Source organism: Lepidothrix coronata, unplaced genomic scaffold (assembly GCF_001604755.1).
Source record: "Lepidothrix coronata isolate B3197 unplaced genomic scaffold, Lepidothrix_coronata-1.0 Scaffold0, whole genome shotgun sequence".
NCBI classification, from domain to species: Eukaryota; Metazoa; Chordata; class Aves; order Passeriformes; family Pipridae; genus Lepidothrix; species Lepidothrix coronata.
In genome coordinates, this window is record NW_016690180.1 from 3,619,137 (window position 1) to 3,643,942 (window position 24,806).

Consider the following 24,806-nt stretch of genomic DNA (forward strand, 5'->3'; position numbering starts at 1 on the left):
AGCAGTGGACTCATGCCAGGGTGCTTCAGCTGTGCTTCTGAAGGATTTGCCTCCCAAGATCTGGAGCACCATACAGATCCTCACTAAAAACTGTCATTATTCCCTCTTAGGGTGCCCAAGTTCTGTACAATGTTCAGTCTTGTAGCCTAAAAGCACTCTTGCTCTAATCCAGCACATGATTTGCAGTCATGTGCTAACTGAAAACCCATGCATAATACTACTGACTCCAGCACGCTTTGGATGAAGCCCATAGAGACAGGCAAGATTGCTTTTCATAGATGGGAATAAAATATTTTGTTTGTTACTATTAAGCTAACCACAATAAAAATAAATAGTTCTCTTTCATGTGGTGATGGAACAAAGCAATCATGCTGTATTCCTTTTTTAATTATTAGGTTGAAAGAATCACTGTCTTCCTGGCATGTTTAATTCTGAATCATATTCATCACATATATAAATAGCCAGCAACTGTATATAGTACAGAAGGGTGGACAGGAAGGTCAGGGAATTAGCTTGATGTCAAGAAAGCATTTCCTGTGGAGTCACAAAATCTGTGCTGGATACAGATTCCTACATTGGCTCACAGGGAGCCTGAAGCCTGCTGTGTCCTCGTGTACCAGACGTGCCAGGTGAGCATTTCCAACTTTACTGGCATTTGGAAGTTTCTCCTCCTCAGACATCACATAGGCATAACTTACTTTTTTGGGCTTTGTAATGATTAGTAAAAGATCCTTCCTCTCTGCCTTGTGTTACAGGCAGTGCCACTACTTTAGTGCCAAAGCCCCAGCAGCTACTCCATGGGGTCAGGGAGACTACTTTCTCCATCGAAATCTGAGTGGACAAATCTTGGAGGGAAGCATTGACTCTACTACCACTAAAAACCAGGATGCTGAGCATAAAGAAGTGGCTGCAAATAATACCATGGACAGGGTGCTAAAAGGCAGAGTTAAAGTTGCAGCCAGTCACGACTAAACTCACACATTTTTTATGTGGTTTGCATTTGTAAATAATTCACATAAACACAAAGATTAGCACAAGTCTGGCATTGAACTGCTTAGGCCATCAGGAAAACTAAGCTAGAGTCTCCTGGGACTTTTGTAGTAACGTGGACATTGCCTTAGCACTGCTGCGTGCCGCTTCAGTAACCTCAGACCCACGGCAGCTCTCAGCTGACTTCACGTAATCAGAGAGGTTGGAAAGAGACCTTTAAGATCAACCGTCAACCCAGCACTGCCACTGCAACCCCTAAACTACTAAGCAATAACACCCAGCACCAGATCCAGACAACTCTCAAACACCTCCTGCGCATTGTAACAGAATGCAGGAACTTCGCAAGAACAAGCGAATTTTCCACGCTCCCTCGTTCGGCACAGCGGCAGTGGACACTCATGACAGGCAGCCGCCTCGCACAGCAGCCCGGGGCGGGAGGGAGCACATCCCGGCCCGGCTGGCCAGGGCCCTGCCGGGGGAATGCTGCCCGGCCGGCCCGGCCGCTGCCCCGGGCGGGTGACTGAACCCCGGCTGTGCAGCACCGGGGCATCCCATGGCCCTCGCACGCCGCCCGTGAAGCCACACGCGGTTTAGGAATTAAAACGAGGGTGGGCAGGTTTTGTCGCCGTCGGCTGCGAGTTTGAACCAGCGCACTTTGCCCGGCTGGAGCAAGGTCACAGCCTGCCCCGACCCGGCCGCGGGGAGGGCCCTGCGCCCCCCGGCACCGCCGACAGCCCCCAGGAGGGGCGGCCGCCGTCCCGGGCGCCGCGGCCGGATCCTCCTCCACCCCGCGCGGTATTTTTAGCCGCTGACCCAGTTCCCCCGCTCGGCTCTACCTGCGCCTCCCGCGCTGGCCGGCCTCCCCCCGCCCACAGACGCACCGCCCAGGGACAGCCCGGCCCGCGCCAGGTGAGCGGAGCGGGGTGCGGGGACCCGCGGGGCAGGTGCGGCCGAGGCGCGCGGGGCGGGACGGGACGGGACGGCCCGAGGGGACGCGGGGCCGCCGGAGGGGAGCAACCCGGGCGGAGGAGCCGCGCACGCCGGCCCGACGGCGCTGGCGAGGAGCGGGCGGGCGGGTGCGGGCGTGGCGCTGCCGGGGCCTCCGCGGGGGCGGAGGGGGGGCGGTGCCGGCGGCGAGAGCGGCCGCGGCGCAGTTTTCTCCAGTGGAGCCGAGCTACAAGTGACGGGCAGCGTGTGTGCGGCGGTGTAAGTGCGGGCTTCTTGTCCTGCAAAAATGTGAGTGTCGTCCCGCCCCCCTCATTCCCCCTCTCAGTGAGGGCTTCCCGGGGCGGCCGGATAACGGGGCGCGGGAGCGGAGCGGGGCTGAGGCTTCCCCAGCTCCGAGGTGCCGGCGGAGGAAGTGGGTCACTGCCGCCGCTCCGTCCTGCTCCAGCTTACTTTCCTTCTTTCCTCTTCGGCGGTTCCCCGCCCGCCGCGCTCCCGTGTGCCTGGCGAGGTGCGGCGGAGCCGCGGCCTCGGGCAAAGCGCAGGTGAGGCTGCAGCGGGGCCCGCCCCGAGGGGCCTCTGCCCCGGGCTAGGGGGTCCGGACTTCCAGGGGCCCAAGCTGTGTGTTAAGAGTTTTAGATATTGAGCGATATGGAAATCGTATGTTGCTGGCGTAGCTTTTTTATCTAGATGAACGCTGACACCGTGGTTGAAAAGCTGGTACAGCTTGCTGTCTTGCACCCCAAGTGCTTTGGTCCTGCACTAGGAGTACAAACACTCCTGAGACTTTTTTTTAGGAATATCTTTACTGCTTGCTCCTCTGCTCACTGCTATTTATACCACACAAGGTTGGCAAGGAGGGGAGAGCCAGAGTTTAAAACGACATGGAGCTTAAACTTGATACCATTGTTCCAAGGCCAAGGCAAGACTGCAAATATTTAAAATAAAACAAAAAAAATCCAGCAAACAACTCTGTGAAAACACCTTACACCTGTTTTTCTGCTGTATGATCAAAGCAGAGAACTGAGCATCCCCTTCTCGTGAGGGGTACATAGGTTTTTGCTTCAGATGTGGCTCTGACAGTCTGACACGGGGTCTGAGCCTGTGCTTTGGCTTTATGTTTTGTTTGAGTTATGCTTGTGATGTGATGGGCAGTACAGCTGGTTAAACCCCACACCAGGGGGTTATCTGAAAGATGAAGTCTCACACTGCGACAGATGCATGACTTTCACTTAGGCAGGTAAAATAAATTGTTATTGGTCATTGCTAATAGGTCTAAGAGTAGCTATATGTAAAATATTGTTAACGCTAAGTCTAATTAATTGAGTGATACCTACACTGTTGAATACATATTGACGGCTAATAATTTTCTTCTTTCTTTTTCTAAATGAACTCAGTACACAGTAATACTTCTCTCTCTGAAGTGAGGAGGGGTAAGGTGTTCATTTAATGGAACTTATTTTATTTTGGAAATACAAAAGCTTTAACCTTCCTTGTTTATCTCACTAAGATTTTCAGAGTGGATGGTGGTGTCTAATGTGATGGATCTCCCTAGCTGGATTGCTGGATAAGGCAGGTATTAAAAGTTGTTTGTTTCTTGTGACGTGCACTGTGCTCTGGTGGAACTGCAGCACCGCATTGTAGCGGCTGGCTTAAGTGACTCCAGATCAGCCACTGGGGTTAACTTAGTTCTCCTAGTGCTCATTATCGTGAGTGAGCAATAGGTTGCATTTGAGCTCTGTTTTTATGGAGTGTAATTGTATGTGTGGTAACAAGACTATATTTCAAATTCATATAGTCACTTTTAAAATATTGCAGATTTCTGGCTGAGATCAGTCTGCTTCAGAATTGTGGCTAAAACAATGATAATAATCTGATAACTTTAAGCTAAAACTTTACCTAATATAATTTTCCATCCAGGATAAACATGATTCCGTATGTCAAGATTCTGTAACTTGAAAATATTCAAACAAATGTTAAACTTTTAGTAGCTGGCCTGTTAAAATGGGTTTCATGATCTTTTTGAGAAATTATGATTCAGTGAATAGGAAGCCTTACTGTTGGATTCATAGCTACCCCTGATTCTCGTGTGGTTTACTCAGTCTTACAGCTGAAATCAGTATCTAAGAATTGGCTAACTGCAAAAATGCAATGTCAAGGCCTTGACAAAGTCAAGATTTGACAGAGTAATGACACAGTAAATGCATTTGGGGCTCCTGTTTCTAACTCTTGCATTTTGTGGCTGCAAAATTTGTCTGCAACCATGTACAGAAGAAGTGGATTTCTTTTTTAGAAAAAGCCAAAAATGCCAACTATAAGTAGACTTTTTTATAATCTTGTAGGACCTAGTATTGGGCTGAGATCTAACATGTCAGATAGCTAATGATGTCAACAATCTAGCAAAGTAATTACTTAGACTAGTATAATAGAAACTGTGGAATGCAGATTAGCCAGCTGATAGTGTGGGACTGATTTTTTTGTATCTAAAAAATAAAAACACACGTACTTTTTATCTATGTATAAACATATATATTATATATAAATTGTGGTATGTTACGTATTTGTATATGATGCTAAAGTGTGCCACTGCCATATTTTGATTGATGTTGAGAGATAATTATGTGAGCAGAAGTGGCATGTGTGGTGTGATCCAACAGAAGCTGCTGAAGTGATTACCTGTCCCAAGTCCCTATATGTTTAAGTAATTTTGTTCTAATAATTTGATTTCGTGATGTATGCTGATTTCTTGTTTAATTGGGAAAATCAAGCCTTTTTAAAGTTGCCTTTATCCCATGAATTCAGAGGATTACCTGCAAGTTTGTGGAACGCTCAGTCTATGCAGTAGTTTGGAGTTAAAGCTGGATAAGTTAATGCTCTTTATTCTGCTTTACTTGATTTCATGTGGGAAGGGAAACAAGAGTTAGTGCTTCTTCAGTGTTTGTGGTGTGGAATTGGCTGTTGCAGTTTGTTTTAAGCAAACATTACAGTGAAAATGATAACAGCCTACTTCTGTTTAAGGGAGTACTTGCACTGTGAAGTTTATTCTTTTTCTTAATTCATGTATGAAGATGTTTTTAGACTCAGCAGTTGCTCTAATAGAGGCATGGGAAGAGTTGTTTTCTGCATTCCTATTTTTTGTTGTTGCAGAGATTATTCCATGGAGTACATTTGCTATACGTAGGTATGCTTTATTACTTGAAGAAAAAAATCAGTGCTAGTTGGTAATTTTATTTGTTCTCCAAGTGACAAAATAGTATTAATTATGAGTCTTAGTTTTCTACTACATGAGCTTTTTTTTTAGCACCAAAAACTTATGTCAGGAGTCTTCAGTGGAAAGTTTCCTTTTTCCCATTCCTAATACCTATATTAACTTCAGTTTTATTTCATTGACTTTTCCTTCCTTTGGCTGAATTGCATTAATCCGTAATGATTCTGGCACTTTTCTGCTTAAGTTAACCTCAAAGTGCTTTGATTAGTACTCTGTTCAGTTTTTGCATCAGGAAAAACTGAAACTGCTGTTTCTGGATTACTGTGATGTGATCTGTGCATCACCCCCTTGTATTGACTCCTCAGTCTCTGTTCTCGTTCCTCTTTAGGCAGTTCCCTTATGTCTGTCATTTTGTTTGCCTTTATCTTAGAATTTATTTTACCTCTTCCGACTTTGCTAAGTTGCCAGTGTGCTCTTAGCAATCTTTAAAGATTTCACAACTATTTTTGTTTTTGCAATCTTAAATAATATTTAAAAAATAGAAACTAGATGATTTTTGCATTTAATATAAATGTGGATTTATGGGGTGCAATATGGAAATTAGGGAAATGCAGGGAAAATGAAACTAGTGTACTCAAGGCACTGGGAGTTGAGATGTAACTTACTTTGGGTTTTGATGACCTGGTCCTACTGCAGACCCCGCTGAATGTGCGTGCAGTGGTCATCTGCCTGCTCAGAGTGACAGTGGTCATCTGCTGTACAGCGAACTCCCAGACGTGGGTGAAACAATCAGAGTGTGTGTGGTGTAGCACTTTATTCTAAGGCTGGTATTCCTAGTATTTCTAATACCTTTTCCTGGATACTCTATACCATGTCTAACAGGAAGAAATAAGAAAATCTGCCTTCTAGAGTTAGTTTCCCTGCTGTGTTTGCTCTATTCGTGTCCGGGAAGAAGGTAGACAAGTCTTTTTCAAGCAAAAACAGAGCCATTGAAGGAGGAATTGTCATTACTATGAAAAATATGATTGTAGCTATGTTAGGTAACTGTTTTTTCCCCTTATCTCCTGTCAGTGTATGAGGTCCCTATGGTATGTTCTGGACTTGTTGGTTTAGTTTGATGGCATTAGCTGACAGCAGTGAGGTCTAGATGGAGTGATCTGTGAAATGGTACTCATTTTTTCTTTGTGAGATCAGCTCTAAACCTATGCAACTGACCAGAAAAGAAATTTTCATCAGTGTGCTCCTGAATGAGTGTGATTGTACTTTTGGATGAGTGTGAGTGTTCAGTGCTGTGAGTGTTACAGACTGCTGCTTGTATCCATTCATCTTTTGGAGTTGTAGCTGAGGCTGCTGGAGAGAGGTGCTGACTTATCATGTCTCTAGTGTTGCATTGCAGCAGACTGAATAATCTTGACCGAAGAATTTTAGGAGTAGGAAGGTTTTGTTGCACCATCATTCCAGGAGGGTTTGGGAACTAAGGATCTGTATGCCATTGGGCAGTATGAGCACATTGTGGTAAAGAGTATGGGCTGGTGGAAAACTGCCCTCAAACAAGAAAGACTATGAACTTGTCCATCAGCTAAGGTTTGTGTGCCCCTTCTCCTAATTAATATGATGTACCTTCCTTATTATACTTGGTGTTTTACCTATGTGCTCCTAGTGAGTCAAGTGTGATTACTCTTACTTGAGGAAACTAAAGGCAAGATAGTTGGAGTATTTCAAGACCATGGTGTGAGACCATTTTTAAACTGGAGGTATAAATGGAAGGTGCTGCTGTGCTGGCTTATGCATAGTATACATCTTGTTAATGCCTAGTCTACAAGAGTCATCAGTTCTTGGAAAAAGTCTGAGTTACTTGCTCTTAGTATCTGATTTAAGTGTTTTAGTGGTAGTGAAATATTTCTTTGTCTGTGATTACTAGAGATATTTGAAATACTAGTTGACTTTAAAAGGAAAGTCAGGAAGTGCTTGCATAATACTTTCCTCAAGTTGGTATTTTTCTTTGTAATTCTGTAAATTAAAGCATTTTTTTAATTTGGCTGGGAAGTACCTTTGGAGGTCACTCTTTCCAACTTCCAAATGGAAGTAGGACTAATGCCTGTGCTAGATCAGGTCAGTCATGGCAGGGTCCAACTGAGTCTTGCAAATCTCTGTGGATGAAGGTTCTGTAACCTGCTTTGGATGCAAATAACTTTGTTCAAAGAAATAACTTGAACTGGGATGGCTGATGAGCCGTTTTCAGAATTATAGGCAAGGGATGTTACAGAAGTCAGTTGGCAGTTGTACCTGGTTTTGGTACTGAACTCCTTCAGATTAAACAGAGACCTTCAAGGAAATTGGTCTAAAGTAAGCTGTTAGTGGCCTTACCTCTGAAATTACACCAATCACATGGTTCATTCTGTCACTCTGCAGGGCCCTAACTCTTTATTGCAGCTCTGAGTTGCAAGACTGTAGTTCTGCCTGTAGGTGCTGGGCAGTTCTTTGAATGTTGGCTCCTCTGTAAGAAATTCTCACGCACTTCCCTTTGAGCCTGTCATTTCATCCAGTTGAAGTTTTGCTGTCCTTCGAATTGCTTTCAGCTTGGGGAGAAAGAAATAATCTCCAAGTTTTCTGGGAGAAATTAGCAGGAAACTTGATAGTTTTAGTGGTATATTGGTAAAGGGTGAAAAATTAGAAGACTGCTTTGTGGATATAAGTAGAAATAGTTTGATAAATAATTATCCTGCAGAAAAGTGGCGTCTGTACAGTATGGAAAACTAGCAGTCTGTCTGTGTCTTTGCAAACTTTATCTAGAGTTCTGGTAACCTGTATGATGCAGTGGTCAATATGGCTTTCAGTCCGTGAAGCAAAAGGTGGTTGTTACTTGTAAACTGGGTGGCCAGTTTTAGAGAAGTGTAAAGGATCGTTTAAAGGGAAGTTGTCAGAATTTATTTTCTACTTTGGATTGGTTTGTTGGTTATTTTCCTCTCCTGCTTATTTTATTGGTTTTGTTGTATTTCTGTGTTATTTAGTGTCACTTTTCTGTAGCAGCAGTATTACATACTGGTGGTTTTCTCATGTTTGTCTTGGCCCTTAAGTGGCTCGATTAAAAAGACAGCTTATGGCAAACTCATTCGCCATGAACATTTGGAAGTAAGTGGGGTAGGTGTTCATTTTGGGAGATGCTAATCGATAAACAAAACCAATATGCAGTACGTATCCCAATGTTAGGATTATTTATATCAACATTAATTCACCATGGAAATTATGAATCAACATAAAACTTTCTGTAGTAGTATCAGGATGCTGTCCTCTTGAATCTTTGTGATGTTCTTCTGGGAAAAACTGAAGAATAACTTGAAATTTGGTTTGAAAGGCTTCTAACACTCCTCTCTGCCACAGGTATTGTTGTTTGGACTGTCATGTCATCTGCAGTGATGTCACTTGGAGATAAAACCGTTCTTTTGATGGAGTTTTACCTGTCGCAAAGCATGAACTTTCCTGACATCTTCATTACTAGGCTTTAAATACTTGTTAAACCTGCTGATTTGCACCTTTTCTGTTCATACTTATATTGTGCTCTTTGGGATTAGCAACCCCAAAAGTCACAGTTTTCGGAAAACACAACTTTTAATGAGTCCTCTTCTATCATTTAAATCAGTGTATAACTTTTTCAGAAACTGGAGAATTAAATGTGATAAAATATGAACTGTTGCATCTGGATTTGTTGCCCAGATTTGTCTGAAAGCTGACTTGTGTTGGTGTAGGAGCTGACAATTAAACACACTAAAGCTCAAATAAACCCAAAACCCCGTAAGGGGGGGAAGGACCAGTTGTTTGAACAACTAATTCTTGCAGCAAGGTGTATGCAGTATTAGGGTTTTCACTCTGTGGAATGTGAAAACAAACTTCTGTTGATGATCTTCTATCTTAATGCCTGGGAGTATGCATTATGCACAGCATTGGACTGAAATAGTGAGCTTGGTCAGCTGGTCTAAGAAATTTGCACTGAAATTATCCTCTCTTACTGTTTTTTATCTCAGGGATCTAGTCTGGCTCTTTAGACAATCTTCTGCAGAGATTGGACAACTGTGCTTGGAGTGCTTGTGAAAACCTTGTCTGTCTTTAATGCCATGCACGGTTCTCCATGTATGGCTCAGTGCAATTTGCTACAAGCGATTCTGTCCTGGGTTTTTTTGTTGGTTTTTGTTTGTTTGTTTGCTTGTTTTGTAAAAACACCTGTTGAAACTAGGTGGTCCTTTGTCCATCATTGTATGTGGACTTTGCGATTCCCTCTGAGAGGCTTGACAGCTTTTGGTTTTGTAAAAGTGCTGGTGTTCAGACCAGTACTGAATTACTGTATGTCTCTTTTTTACTCCACCCTCCTTTCTGGTTATTGCTTTGGGAAAAAGAAAAAGAAGAAAAGAGATGCTTGTATTGAACTGCTCTTTTCCACCTTTCTGACATCAGTCATTCAGTCCTGTGTGTACATGATTATTACTATTACTGATTATTATTACTATTACTGATTCCTGGGTGAGGCTTTTAATGGTCTTATGGCTTCTTTGTTGACACTGACTGTCTGAGCAGGTGAAAATTTTTACATTGATGCTGTCTCCACTGTGTCCATCTCGAGTTGAGTGACAGCTTACCTTTGATCCTGCTGGTTGATGGCTCTGTGGTGCCATTTCTGGATGTACTTGCCTCACAGTTCTTGGTACCATAAGCAGGCTCTGTCTGTTGCAGCGCACTCTCATCTCATATGTGCACTGGTTATTGCTTTTCTACCATCAGTAGTCAAGGATCTTAAAACCATTACTCTGTGGCTGACTGTTATCTAATCTTGGAAAGCCTATTGGTTGCTGTTCCGCTGTTGCAATGGTACCTAATTGCATGGCTTGTCTGCCGGTTTCCTCTCTGCAAGACGCCCTCCATGCTGACTTGACTGTTTTATTGCATTGTGGACACCTAGGAGATATCTACAGAATTCGCAGAAATTTAGTGTTTCTTGGTGCTAGTACTATCTAAACAGCTCCCTGTTTCAGGTATGCTCTCTATCAGATATTTGTAACTGGGCAGCCTATATGGTGCTGTATTGTCTCAGTTATACTTCAGATGTAAGTTTGCAGGAACTAAACTCTGCTGCAGATTTCCATTAAGGAGAATTTTATTTTGTATACTTGATTTGCTCCTCATTTAGTGATACAAGTCAAACTTACAGAACTTTACTCTTATTCTTTCATCTTTCAAGCAGTGTGGAATATGAACTGTTTTTATTGTCTGTGAAATCTCATCCTTTTCAGGTCTCTATTACCAGTAGCTGCCATCAGCAGCATGAAGGTACTGAAAGAAAATCTGTTGGTATGATTTGTAGTTCATGTGTTATCACATAACATGTGGCTCAGTTTAATGAATTTGTTGCCAGAATTGTCTGTCTGAAAAGTCTTCTTATCCCCCTTAGTAGGTTATTTATCATGCACTTTTTTTGATGCAGTGAGGATCATTTTATTCGATGCTGAGTTTCAGGTAATCAAATTTTTTTCAAGTTTGTATCTATAGGTGGATTGCTAGAGTCGTTCCTTTGCAAGCTTTCCCTAAATGAAAGGAATTTCTCACAGGTATTTTGGTCTGTTTGTGTCTTTACCTGTCTCTCAGTGTGAAAGTGTCTCAAAACAACAGGTGTTCCCTGCAGTGCACCTGTGTTTCTTCTGCTTGGTTTCGTTCTAGTAAACAGTTCATAGGACCTCTTCAGGAATGGTTACACTTGAGTATTATGAAACTGAAATGTCTGGGTGTTGTCTCCTGCTGTAGTATTATAATCAGCCGGAGTCTTGATGCCAGGAGATTATAATGGTTCTGCAGTCAGCATAGGTTGGTGGCCTTGGGCTGCTGGATGCCTTTAGGTGTTTGCACTCTCAGTATCTGCCTAGAAGGATGGCAGAGGCTTGCCAAGCAGTTAGGAAGCTCACTTACTTGAGCCTGCTTGAATCTGTAGTAGCAGTATGAATGTTCTTGCCCTGCACCAACTCATCTAATGAATAGCTTCTTCTGATACTTATTTGGAGTTGTGCAGAGGACTGCTTCACCCAAGGATTCTTTGTTCTTTGTAGTTCCTTGATATTCTAATAGTAAGTAGTATAAACCTTGTGAGCTTGGCAGTTTTCTCAGGAGATTATAAAGGCTTTTGGTCATCCACTTCATTATGTATACTGCTTGTGGTAAAACTTTGCTACTACCTTGTTGCACAAACACACAGATCAAGATACCTGAGTAGTTTCTGTATGTGGTTAGGACTCACCATTGCCTTTCTTTCCTCGCCCTGAACCTGTTTGCATTTGTGTGCTGTGGATTTCATGTAATAAAATGTCCTGCAGCTCAGCAAATGGGCTCCAAAGTCAAATACCATAAAGCCAGTCCTCTGTGTCACAGATTTCTCATAGGTGTCATAATAGTTGCATTGGGCATAACTCATTTATATTTGTGCATCTCTGCTTTAATAATGCTGCATCTCAACACTTAATAAGTCTGGTTCCAAATTTCACCCCGCTTGAGCTGGTAGTTCATTTAATAGCTTAATTGCAAGGTGATAATTGAATAGCAGCTGTCAGTTTCCTGGATGAGGAGGCTGTATCATTAGACGTTCTGAAGTCTTGCTAAAAGCTGCCTCTCCTGAAAGATGTATTGCAGCTTTAGCTATTACTTTAACAAGAAAGGTATTGAGCATGTTTTTTGTGGTGGTTGTATTGGACTAGTAGCTTCCCTGCTTGCCCAGTAGACTATTGGCCAAGTGCTTCAAGCACAAGGCAGTGATGCATGGCATATTAGCTGGGGTCTCTGGATGTTTCTCAGTGTGTGGCTTTTTCCTGCTGTCCTATCCTATTGGAGTACACTACTGTAGTTCTTCCCCTCTGTGCCTGGCTATCTTCATTGCAGTGTCTCCTGTAAGCTAAATTGTTGGTGTCCCATAGGTCACAGCACTGTTGTGTCAGTGTGTAAGCCGCACTGTACACTGATGTGTAGTCACAGACACACATTTGTAAAAAATGCACTTTTTAGACAAAGAAGTACTGTGGAACCTTGAGAGGAGTGACTGTAACGTGTCCAAAACTGAGAAGAGCTGAAGGTGAGGAATTGCAGTGGTTAGAGCAACCCTTCTAGCAGAACACTTGACATTTCAGTGGTATAGCTTGGCATGTGGGCATGCCTCCAGCTTTACCCTCCTGTGGTGTACCCTGTTGGTAAGGTGTCACCTAAATATAGTAAGCCTGTGCAGTGGGGTGTTTTTTCCTCTGCAATGGGCTATTTTCAGTGCAAAGTAAGACGGAAAGCTTTGTCTTCTACAAGGTCACTCCATCACAGGTTTTCAGGTATTTCAAGTTGTTTAGCTTTCTTACTGAAGGCTATGTAGAAGCTGGGTGATGGACTTTGGGGTAGTATTTCTGTTCTCTAATCTGTAATGGGATGCATATAATTGATAAAAGAAGTCTGATTCTGTAGAGGTCATTCCATAGTATCTACACAAGTTATATTTAGTGCTTGTTTCTGTCTGATTGGTGTCAGAGTAAAGCTAGTGTTACAAACTGCTCGCTTATTTATAAACGCGTAGAGAATGCCAGTTTCCTGTAGAGGGGCAGCCTAGAATTTTGTTCTTAAAAAAAATTGTAGGGAAAAAGGTTTCTAGGAAAAAAAAATTGGTTGCAATGTGTTCTTGATGCCTGTTTTGTTTTGCCAGGCAATGGCTTCATATAAAAGTAGGTTTGTGGTTGTTAAATGTAAGTACAGCTAGATGTGGTAGAGAAGTAAGTTTCTCAGTCTCCAGGACTATTCATGTTCTGCAGGTAGCAGAAGGTGGGTAACAAAACAGTTAAAAAGTGGTGAGGTGGCTCCTTCCCTGCACCTATTTGGATGAACTTTCTCCCCTACCCCCCCCAAAAAAAAAAATCACAAATACAGTATTCCTGTCTATCCCATTTCATATTTACTTGTGAGTGAACAATTGCAACAGTGTGCAAAGGGGCAGGTCCTTGGATCTCTTAAATGTTAGTATCCTGTCAGTGTACGTGTTTTGTTTTCTGTATTTATTTTAGGAAATCTAAAATGAGAAATTAATCTTATTTTCTGCCTCACTATAACATTGAATAACTGGATAATCATACAACCTCTCAAGCATAAGTACAGCAACCCTGTGATTTAATTCAGCTTTTAGTTGACTCCTGTTTGTTTTTTAAATGTGAGCTCAATGTTGTGGTTTTGGGGTTTTTTTGTGGGGTTGGTTGTTTTGGTTTTTTTCTTTTTTTAAGCCCTTGCACTATATTTTTTTTTCATTGTCAAAGAAATTTGTAAAGTTTGCCTTATTTTGACTTCTAGCTGTCAGTGTAGAAAACTGGTTACTACTGTTTGGTAGTTGGGTCTTGACATAGAATAACCAAAGCAAAACTTGCCTATGAAGTCTTACAAACTTTTTGACTTTACTAATGCAAAACAGTTGCATTTTTAAACACAAGATGAATCTGTAGTGTCAGAAGGGGAAAATGTCAAATAATGTGCGTCTGTCCACACTTGCGAAGTCTGTAATTGAAATAATTTTGAGTACTGTACTATCTTTTCCATGCTCTTCAGCTCTTCCAGAAATCACTCTCAAAAAGAGGCAAAGTGGCCTTTGTACTCAGTGATACTTCCTGGAGAAAAATTTAATCTGTGTGGACTAACGGCTGCCTTTCTACAAAACAGTGACTTTAAGGTTAATGTTTAAATATTTAAATGGATTTGGCATGTTGCCATTGAAGTAGAACAGAATGTGCTTAACCCTGAAACTCAAACTGCTCCCTGGGTAGCCAAAAAAAAAGTTAATCAATAGTGCAGTGATCTGGTAACTTTAAAGATTATAATTTAAGGCTAATTCTGAACAGGGGTATCCAAAAGCAGGACTATCTATCTGATGTTTTCTATTTAGTTGAGGGGAATTTTTTTGGTGGTATTGGATCTTTTTATGGAACTTTTTAGGCTGAAGAGTAGCACTCATCTGTGGGTTAAAGTCCAGTATAAACAAGCTGGTGTAGACTCTAGTAAAATATAGTCCTAAAAGATACTGATCAGCATGAAGGAATTTTAAACTTGTTGAAAACTGGGTAACTTTCTAAATGCAGATGACTTTATTTTTAGTTCTCTTTGTTTGGGTTGGAATGCAAGGGTTAGGCAAAGGTTTGATGCGTGTAAAGCTCAAGTTTAATTTGGGAGTCTCAGTACTAACAACTTGAAATGGAAAAAGTTAAAGAAGAAAGCCAAGAGCAATTGCACTTGATGTTCTTCACATCTCCAGTGCTTTATACCTTAATCCAGAGGATTGGGTTGGCAGTGTCTGGAATAGAGGTGGGAGCTCCAAGGAGCACCCTGGGACTCTGTATCTATTCCAGTCTGATTCTGACCCTCAGTTTACCAAGAACTTTTCTAAAAGCATCCTGGTCAGTGGAGTACTTCTGCCTCTTGTGCCAGATGGTGCAAACCCAGGTTTTCCGCCGAGTATCCTAAGGATTTTTTGATTTTCTTCACATGCTACATTGGTAACTGCATGCTCTCTGAAGTTGAGAGAATGAAGCAGTGTACAAGGCATGCTGAAGTAAGCCTGGCTGGACAGGGGAGACAATTTTCTTTCGTCGTCTTGCTTTGTTACATGAACCTCATGTTCAAGTTAAAAAAGTATGTGAATTTTTCAACATGTGTAGATGTGAAACGTCACGCTTTAGAACTCTTAATGAAAATAATTGTAAATCCCGTAACTCTAAGTCTATGAAAGAAGTATTTCAGGTTGCAACAGCTTCCCAGACAAACTAGTACTTTGCTTAACTCTGATTAAGTTGTGTGGTATTTGTATTTCAGCGCAGAAGTGAAATTCCATGGCACAGTGTTAGTTATTTATTTGCTTGAGCTCATGTTTGCATATTCTAGAGAAAAGAATGATACTGCAAATAGCCAGCCCAGAATTAATGCATCACATACTGTGATGCAATTTATGTGGCCCAAATGGGTGGTACCCAAATAAATGGTTACAAAATCTGTACAGTTGCCTCCCATCGGCAACATGACTGCTACAGCTCTAAAGCTGGTATGAAATACCTACTCTTTTATATCATCTGTGTCAGTAGTTGGATTCAAAATTTTATGGTAATTTAATGTATTTAGTGATCTGCTTATAAATGAAAAAAATCTTCTACTTAAATAGGGTCATTTCATGAAGGGAGGACAGACAGACTGCTTTTGCTTGACCAGCCTCTTCCTGCTGGTGGTTCAGAGGTAAAGGGAAGATAAAACCAAAGAAAAGTTTACTTTTCAGTGCTTTATACGTGGATAATAAAAGGATAATCTGTGTTTCATCTGAGAAATAAGACATTAAATACCTTGGCTAGAAGGAGCTTTTAAGATGAAAGTTTAAAATCTTTCTTATGAAGAATAAGGCTCTTTTCTACTCCTTGCGTGTTAAATTACATGCAGGAGAACAATGTGTTCAGACTGTCAGCTCAACTCTCAGGAGCTTATAGTGATCTGTGCCTGGTGCTGCCATATGCAGTCAGCTTGCTCCCACAGCACTCTTTAGCATCCTTAGTCCAGGGAAAATACTCTAGCAGTCAAAGTGGTAGGCAAGCACTTTGAACAATCTGTTCAGGGAAGCATGCAGATTTAATCAGTTTATGAAATCTGAATATCTTCAAACAGAAGATAAATTTGCATCTGTTCTGTTCTGAAGGGGAGAGGAGAAGGAGGGAAGGTGGTTGGTAATCACATATTTTACAGAGAGGTATTTGGGGCTGTATTTAAATGGATTGAAAGCCTCTTAATCTCCATGAGGGAGATTATGAGCAAAATGGGGAGTAGTGAAGTAGGACATTAGTTCACACTTAGTATTGACTAACGTTAAAGAGCAGCTTTTCAGACATCCCTAAGGTCAGGACCAATGACCCAGGAGGGTCAGGTAACGATGAGGTGATGGCAGGCTTGGCACAGCAGGGCAGGAATGGCTGGTGCATGCAAACTTCAGCTGCTGGTGTTTTTATTTTGAGGGTGCTGGTAGCACATGTTTGGTAGATGGCTCTGTGGTTAATGTATCCTGCCTTGTCCTATGCACCAGCTGAGCAACAGCAGGGTTTATCACCCAGTGATTCTGAATGCAGAATGCCTGTGGTCCTGAGGGTGAATTTCTTCAAACTGAGTATCCTCCTAGTCAATGGATGTATACTTATTGCTTTAGTTCCTTCTGATTTCTGTGTGTTTGTTTGTAGGTTTGGGGGGATGTTGCTGTTTTTTGTTTGTTTTGTTTTTTGGGGTTTTTTTTCTGAGAGATCATAGAATCATGGAATGGCCTGGGTTGGGAGGGATCTTAAAGGTCATCTAGTTCCAACCCCCCTACCACAGGCGGGGATACCTTCCGTTAGACCAGGTTGCTCAAAGCCCCATCCAACCTGGTCTTGAACAATTGCAAGGACGGGGCATCCATGGCTTCTCTGGGCAACCTGTTCCAGTGCCTCACCACCCTCACAGTAAAGAATTTCTTCCTAATATTTAATCTAAACCTACTCTCAATCTGTAATCATTCCCCCTTGTCCTGTTACTACATGCTCTTGTAAATAGTCTCCATCTTTCTGGTAGGCTCCCTTCAGGTAATGAAGGGCTGCAATTCGGTCACCCTGAAGCCTTTTCTTTTCCAGGCTGAATAATCACAGTTCTCTTAGCCTTGATGATTATAGCCTGCAGATAGCTATGATGGCTTGATGATTATGGCCTGCAGATAGCAGTTCCTATTCTGCAGGTGCTCAGCTCTCTGCTTTTCTCTTAAGTTTCTGGTGCAGTGTTCTTCTAATGGTAAGCACAGTGAACCGGGAGCCAGTATTTAAGGCCCTGAGATAGGATTTCAGTGACAAACTGCGCAGTGCCAAAGTCTTGGCTCTTCCAGTATTGTGTTCTTCCACTGAGAACTCTATGGAGTTGTTGTATGCTGTGTGTCAGATGGAGTTTGAAGCCTATTGCCATCCACTTAAATTTTGCAGGGCAGAAAGAAACTTGGATTTGCCAAAATAGTTTGTTTGATACCTTAAAAGAACTTCATTGCTACAAAGCTCATATGTAGAGGTTGTCATCTAGGAGCATGAGATAGCTGAAAGGGTTGTTTTCTCTTTCGAGAGCAATCATGTTATTCATGTACCATCTGTCGGTAAATGATGTCTTGGTAGTGTAAAAGTTGTCACATATTTCTGTCGGAAAAAAGAATGAGTTGATACTCTATGCCTTCTTTTAAGGATGATGCATTATGAATTCTCATTTATAATTAGAGATAACTGCATAATTTCTTGTAATACTTCTGTATCCCAACTGGATGCACATTATGCATTGAATACTTTAGATTCACAACTTCTTTTTTTCCTGAAATGTTAGAGAGTTGTTTTTAAAAAAAAAAAACACTTTAATTTTCGATCTTTTTAAGAGATTTCAAGTTGGTTTTATTTCTTATAGCTTGAATACCCAGTCATTGAATTAAGTAAATTAAATGAATGCAGAGAAAGTTCTCTTTCTTGTTCAAAAAGAGAAATTATTCTGAAATGTTTAACTGTTTGAATCTAAGTTTGTGTACCCAAAGGTAGTGGTTTCTCTGTATTTAAAACACTGTCAGTGAGCAGATACCACTCAAGTGGCGTAATTTAAATGATGAACATGTTTCAGTGAAGTTTAATATAGCTATGATAATTTCACATTTAAATTGACTTTGTTAAAATGTATTTGTTTATATTTATTACAATTCTTTTATACCCCGAGGAAAAATATTTTCAGAGGGTTAAAGGAATGTTAACACTGTTTCACATAACTAGCATATTCTAGCTTTCCCTTTTTTTTTCTTCCTACTCTTCCTGTAATGCTGAATTAATTTAGAAGCCTACAGTAACAGGTGTAGCAGCAAATTATACTCTTCTAGGTTAATTCTATGATGTGGTTAAATTAAATGAGTAAAGGAAAGTTTCTGGTTCAATTTTTTGGAGGCACAATATTCATCTTTTCTTGCCTGTAGCAGACAGGAGTTAAGAGACTGCGGTTTATGTCACTTAGAAAAGGTGAGGGAGAACTGTTAGTTCCATAGGGCATGATGTGTTGCAATATGACTTTTCCAAACAATTATTTCCTCAGGCTGTCTGAATGTAGGCTAATTTGGCCAAGCTACTTTGCAGACTTTTCAGTATAAAACTCTCTTCTAGGATAGCTGTTTGTGGTAATTTGTGATGCACAAGTGAGGGACAGTGATGATGGGGGAAACCATTCTCAGTGACCTGGAACACAGGGGCAATGTTTTGCCATCCCAGTGCCTGTGCTCTCTGAACATCCTTGTGGAGCCCTGTGCAGGTAGCACAGGTGGCCCTGGGCTGCAGTAACTTGTGGGCAGGGCAACTGCTGTGGAGTAAGTTTGTTGCCTGACTCTGTATTTGAGCTGTGGTAGCCCACAGCTTTAAGAAAATAGCAGTTTGTGTTTTTAAAGTTTTATGAGTTCCTCAGTTACAGAAGGGGTAGTTGGTTAAGTCCATCCTTCTCTTACTTTAGACCTGGCCTGGCAAACCTGTTGCTTCTGTTGTTGAACAGAGGCTTTGTCCCTCACTGTGAAAAAGGTCTGGAGCGTTACAGAAAGTACCTCTTTGCAAATATCATTTGTCAAATCTGTGGAGTCCTTGTCAAACCTGCTCTCTGGACGTGTTGCTAGCATGCAGGGAGCTTCTGATGCAGTGCTGGCAGAGACTCTAAGGAAAATTCCTCAGCCTGAGCCTGTTATTGCTGCGTGGCTGAACTGATCTTTGAAAGTTGAAATCTCGTGAGACAACTCTCTATAGTCTGGCTTCTGTGTTTTTGTTTTGTTTTATTTTTTCCCTTAATATCTCACTGATTGCTTGTGCTCTGATGTATGCCACCGAGGAGAGCTTTTGCTGACTAGTCTGACTCAGCCTTGACTTGTTTCTTTTAAAAGGCTTGTGCTTTGGCTGTAGTAAGTAGTTTGTGGTGTGTGTCTTTCCGCCATGTCCTAGCGTAAGCTGCTGTTGAACTCCAAATAACTATCCCCGTTTATTACTCCAAGTTGTTGATACCATAAATACAGAAGCATACTGTTATATGTGGTGCTTACGGTTTATTCTTGGCTACTTAGAGGATAAGACTATTTGTATTTTCTGAAGCTGTTTGCTTAAATGTGGTTCAAAGTAAAACTTTAAGTTGCAAAAATTACATAGAAGGTGCTAATGTTTGTGAGGGATGTTTGGTGACTTGTATCAAATGATAAGCATGTACTGTCATTGACTTGGTGTTCCTTGGTGTTTTAAGTTTTACAGCTAAAACAGAAGCATTAGTGGCTTTCACAGTTAATGGTAAAAACATGCCAGGCTGGGAGACAAATGACAAAAAAAACCCCTTCAAGTAGTTTCCATATGTTGCTGACACATTATTTTCTGGGAGGCTGGTTGATGTGTTGGCAAAAGTAGTATAATATGCCACTTTCTATTAAAAGTTAAGAATAATCAAGTTCCAGTTCTTGAAATGGAGAGTTGGGGATGATAATGGGCCTCTGCTTAGTGGTTTTTTTGGTATTCTCAATATTTGAAGTGATCTTTTGCGTGCCTTTGCGTGCTAAGGCATTGCTTTTCTGTCTGTTGCTATCTTTGGCTAAACTAAAATACTAAAACTGGGAGCTGCCAGTATTTGATTTCTAAATTAAAAGGAAAGCTCAATCAAAGTTTTAGAGGTGATAAAGGAAATGTAATTTTCTTCTCTTTATGGAAGGGGGGGAAACCTATACCTAAAATAGGAAAAAAAAGAGGAAAATAATATTGCAAAATATATTTAAGCAAATACAGTTACTTACTTGAATGCATTATTAAATTATTATAAGTACTTTATCTGTAAGCAGGATTAATTTAACCTTCAAACAAACATCCAGTGCTCAAGGATAGGGTTCAACATCAGGGGCAAGTAAATCAGTGATTGTAAAAACAACATAGTTCAAGTGATAGTGTGGCTTCCTCTTGCTACCATTCTCCCTTGGTGATTCAGGGACTTGGGGCAAGCAAACTGGTAGCCCCAGCTTCACCTTACTTTTAGCTCTACTGTGATCATTACAGGGAGAAAAGTAAAAAAAGAAAATAGTATGCAGAAGGAAAGTCTGGATGCAGCAGTCAGACCTGGATATGGATTTCTGTTAGATAAAAGTAGTAATTATTTCTAAAGAAACCCCAGAAGCAGCTTTTGAAGGATTGGAGTGCAGTTATAATAAATTTTTTATACTGTTTCTTAGGTTATCTAACAACCGTTTAAGAATAGTATCTATTTTCAACATCCCGCATTCTAACCCTGAAATGGTAGAAGAAGAATTAGTTTTAGGCCTATATTTCTAAACCTCACATCTTCACCTGTGGCTTTCTGTTATCACAGAATAGGACTGATAACAATGCTTTCCCAAAAAGCTTAAGTTTTTTTTTAATAAAATATCTTTATCTTATTGACACTGAAAGGTGAGGAGTGCGTGGAAGGAAGCATGTGCAAGTGAGGCAGAGTGTCTAATAAACAGTAAGAGTGGAGGCTGATGGTCGATGTCAGGTGTCCTGCCCCGCCAGGCAGGTTTTGCCCATAGCATAGTGGGCTAACATCTCCAGGTAGGTCTGGAAAAGTTCATTAAGCTAAATCTGCCTAAATGTTGAACAAAATTGCTGTGGGATCTGACCTACACCCCTGTCTGTGAGTGAGCACAGATACATTTTTCAAACTGAAAAGAGGAAACTATTCTCACAGCTGACTAATGTGCCACATTTCATTATTCTCCTAAACTGATCCTTTCCGCAGCAGATGGAGTGGAGTGCAGGCTATGGAGACAGCAGTGGGGTCCGCTAACTGTCTTTCCCATTCTATGATCTGAGGGAGCATGGGATCTGAAATGATTGCATAGTACCAGTTGCTGGCCAGGAATGGGCTTTGATCCGTGGGGGGATGAGACTGTGACAATACATTCATGTGCTTCAAAAGCAAATGTGCCCACCTGTGTCTTGCAAGTGAGGCTTCCTAACTTTCAGCTTTCACCTGGACTCTCTGATTTACCTGTGAGGGTTTAGTTAGTGAAAACAGGTGATTTGTGTTTGCATCAGTACAGTGAGTGAGTTTTGTTCTGTGTAAGAAGCTGCTGTTGCCACTCAAACACTTAACCAATATCAGAGGAAGAAACTAGTGACTGGTATTTCTCTGTATATATTCTTTCTAAATAAGCGTGACAGTACTGGCATCTTGTTTCTTTCTGAATATGGTAGGGTATTAAGCAGAAAGTGATCTTGTGACTCTCATGCATCTCTTAATATTCCCACCTCCCCCAAGTCAGTAATCTAACAGCCATCTTTGCTGTTCTGCTCTGAGTGGGGACTCTTATTCAGATACCCTTTTTAGGAGGGGTCTGTATTTTTCTTCCCATGTTGACTAAAACTTGTGTTTTTTCCCAGGCATCTAGGAATGTGTGAACTTGGGCAGAAAATGTGGCAGCCTGCAGTCAGGAGGGTCTGGTATTGGGGTGTCCCTCTGTCCTGATGATGATATAGTCCTTGTGGTTGTTGCTGTTCAAGTGAGTGTGCAATTGTGATTGCTGCAGCTGCATCTTCTTAGTTGTTGAATCTGCTTAGGTGGTTCCTCTTGTGCTGGAGAAGCTGTCAGCTTTCCTGGACCTCAGCTGGCTCTGTGCATCTTGGCAAAGAGGTAGGATGTCATTCCAGGGCTGTCAAAATCTTGTGGCTCATGTAATACGAGATACATGAAACTTGGCAGCCTCAATTTGACAGAGGTCTGGTGGTGAGACCACAAGAATGTTCTCTAAGTTGCTATTTGGTTTTCCCTTCCATGCTTAGTATTTTGAATGTATTGACCTTCTGGGCACATGAAAGATGAATCTGTCCAGGCCATGGGGTGAGGCTGTGCAAATGTGCACTCATGTTGCTTTCATTCAGCACAGCCTGACTTAGGCTGTGTTATTGCATGATTTAATTCAGAATAAAATCAACTTACCTGTGGTTGGTTTGGGATCCAAATTATTTGTTGATGTGCATACGTATTTGATGTTGAAAGCTCATCAGGGATCTTAGTAAATATATTTTGTGTTATTTAAAGAGTGAGTATTTTATGGTTAAATATTAGAATGGTATTTTCTCCTTGTAGACTATAAATGAGTTACACTTTATATCAAAGAGTAACAGAGATAGGCATCTGATCATCAAGTTAACCTAATAATAGCTCCAGTAGTATTATTGCTCTGAATCTGTGGCTGTGATAAGACTTGTGATTTCTTTGTGGTTTTTATAATTTTTTTTCTGTTGTGTGATCATATGAGGAAACAAACAGGTACCTGACATAAAAATAAACCTGAATACTGAGGTTTATTGCATTTTATATCTGCATGTGGAATCTAATGCTGAGCAGGCTTGTTGAAGTAAGCACGGTGGGATAGTGCTGTATCTTGTGTCCAGTCCATTCCATGCAAAATAACTGATCCGTGGGATAGGATGAAAATGTAAAAATTGGCTACTAAGCTGGTGCACTGACACTGGAGTTGAACCAAAGGCACTGATGGCAGCAGTGGTTCCTGTGTTAATAAAGATTAGTCTGCTTATACTGAAATGTGCTCTCCAGCTTGTTAGTATGTGAATGCCAATTTATTCTCAATGTGTAAGGCTTTTTCAGTGGAGTCTCTGGGGAATTTCTCAAGTATATTGGAGATAGAAAGCATTGTCATACAGTATCCCAAATGCTGCTTCTCTGCTATAGCACGTGCTTGGCTTGGGTTTGCTTTGTATTATCCCCAGTATGTGAAATGGCAGTTTCTCTAGAGTACCTGGAATTACAGGTGTGTGTACCTAAATAATTCTTAGGAATGAATGTAGCTTGTCCATAGTACTTAAATTTGTTAGTTGCCAACTTTACATTTGAATGGTAGATGGGAATAATTGAAAACCCCAAATTCTCAATACTGATATGCAAACTTGGAATTCAGGGACATGATCAGGAGAAACATGTACTGGTTTTGGTGCAACTAAAACAGAGGCAGGTGGTAAAGTGGTAGGACTTAACCTGTGGAAACTGGGAGCTTAAGCAGACGGTTGCTCTTGCTTCTGCCATGGGTAGGGAGAGGAAGATGGTGTGCAACAATTCAGGAGACTTTAGTACAGTTTAATATTACAAAAGCAGTTGCTTCTGCTACCTTTCACACCTGCCATTCTCCATATTACAGTGATTTGTGAAGAAAATAGGAGTCAAAGGCCTCAGTCCAGCACCTTCTATTGATGTGGAAGGCTTGTTTATCTGACACACGACTTGATTTTTAGACTGATATGTATGCCTCAGTAGAGGTTGTTTACCTGTCCTGGGATCATTTGAGAATACATAGTTTTCTCCTTTCTGCTTTTAAAAAAAACTCTGGAGGTGGTCTCTAATTTTTCTTAAAAGCCCTTATCAGTGGTCAGAATTTAAATATTCTGAACATTTGAACAATTTTAAATCTAACCACCAAATACTGCTTTGCAACCCTGAAGGCTTTGCTGTAGCTGGACTTTCCAGAGGACTGAACCAAATGGTTTCCAGGTGCCAGTCCCTTCCACCTTGCTTCTTGTGAGGCAATTTCCTTTGGAGAAAGTTCCTAATGCAGCATTAATTGCTTGCAGTTGACATTTGTGAGCAGTATACTATCCTCAAGTGACTTGTGAAAATGCCTCTGGTATGTTTAACTTGGTGCAGAGAAAGGAGAACCCCAGTGGTGGATTTGAAGGGAAAGCATCAAGATAGAAACAGACTCGTCCTCCAGGAAGTTCAGTTAACTTCTATGAGGTACCTGACCAATGTTTTTTGTTTGTTGTTTTTTTTCTTTCCAACAACGTTTCTTCCTCGTTCCAGAACTTATGCAATGTGCAGTCCACATACATGGCCTACTGTGAGAATTGTTTTCCTGCTTCTTTAAGCTTAAATGCAGAAGTTTCTTATCCGTGTCCCAAATTAACATCAATGGTATGAAGTTTCTCAAGTATGCTTATTTGTGTAGGAGCTTTCCACCCACATTGCAGAGTGGTGAAATACTTGAGGTATGATAGTGTTTCAGACTTGCCTCTGATACAGATAGTTCTATGTCTGTGCTGTTGAGTGATTGTTTGACCCAGCAGTCAAATGGCTGCCATTAGGTGTTGGTATTTAGCAGAACTGAATGATGAAGGTGTGTGACCAACATAAATTCAGAAATAATATTCTGTCTCCATTGCCCTCTTAATGATGTATACATATTATGTCTTTGGAGGGAAGCCTTGAAAGCACAGCTTTGGAGAAGCTTGTGCATAGGGATGCTTTACATCCTGGTGCTCTCTACAGTTTTGAGCCAGGGAAGCTTTGAGTTTTGATTCTAAGAGTATAAAGGCATCATTTAACTTGAATCTTTGTATTTCCTATCTCTGTGCAGAATCTGTAGAAGTTGCAGTCAAACTGTTCTCTGACTTTTTAAGATATTACTAATGAAAAGCCCCTTTATCTGTGTGTTTTCCCAAATCTTTTCTGCTGCATATTTGCATGCCTTAAATGTGCTTTAGCCCAATAAATACTATTTTGTAGGTTGCTGCTAACAAGACTGGGTGTCTGGTTGAAAAATGACTACTTGAAG

The 24,806-nt window shown here is 41.2% G+C and overlaps 1 protein-coding gene across 4 annotated transcripts in view; it reads left to right on the forward strand.

The window, feature by feature from the left end:
* Positions 1-1,837: 1,837 nt before the first annotated feature.
* MTUS1 (microtubule associated tumor suppressor 1) overlaps positions 1,838-24,806 on the forward strand; it is a 133,921-nt gene continuing 110,952 nt past the window's right edge. For 2 of the 4 annotated variants that reach the window (XM_017812316.1, XM_017812618.1), the window contains exon 1: positions 2,120-2,226. The gene's annotated coding sequence lies outside the window, so the exon portion shown is untranslated. Of the gene's footprint in view, positions 1,900-2,119; positions 2,227-3,445; positions 3,512-24,806 lie in introns of those variants that run through there. The other 2 variants (XM_017812399.1, XM_017812559.1) reach the window with 2 other exon arrangements.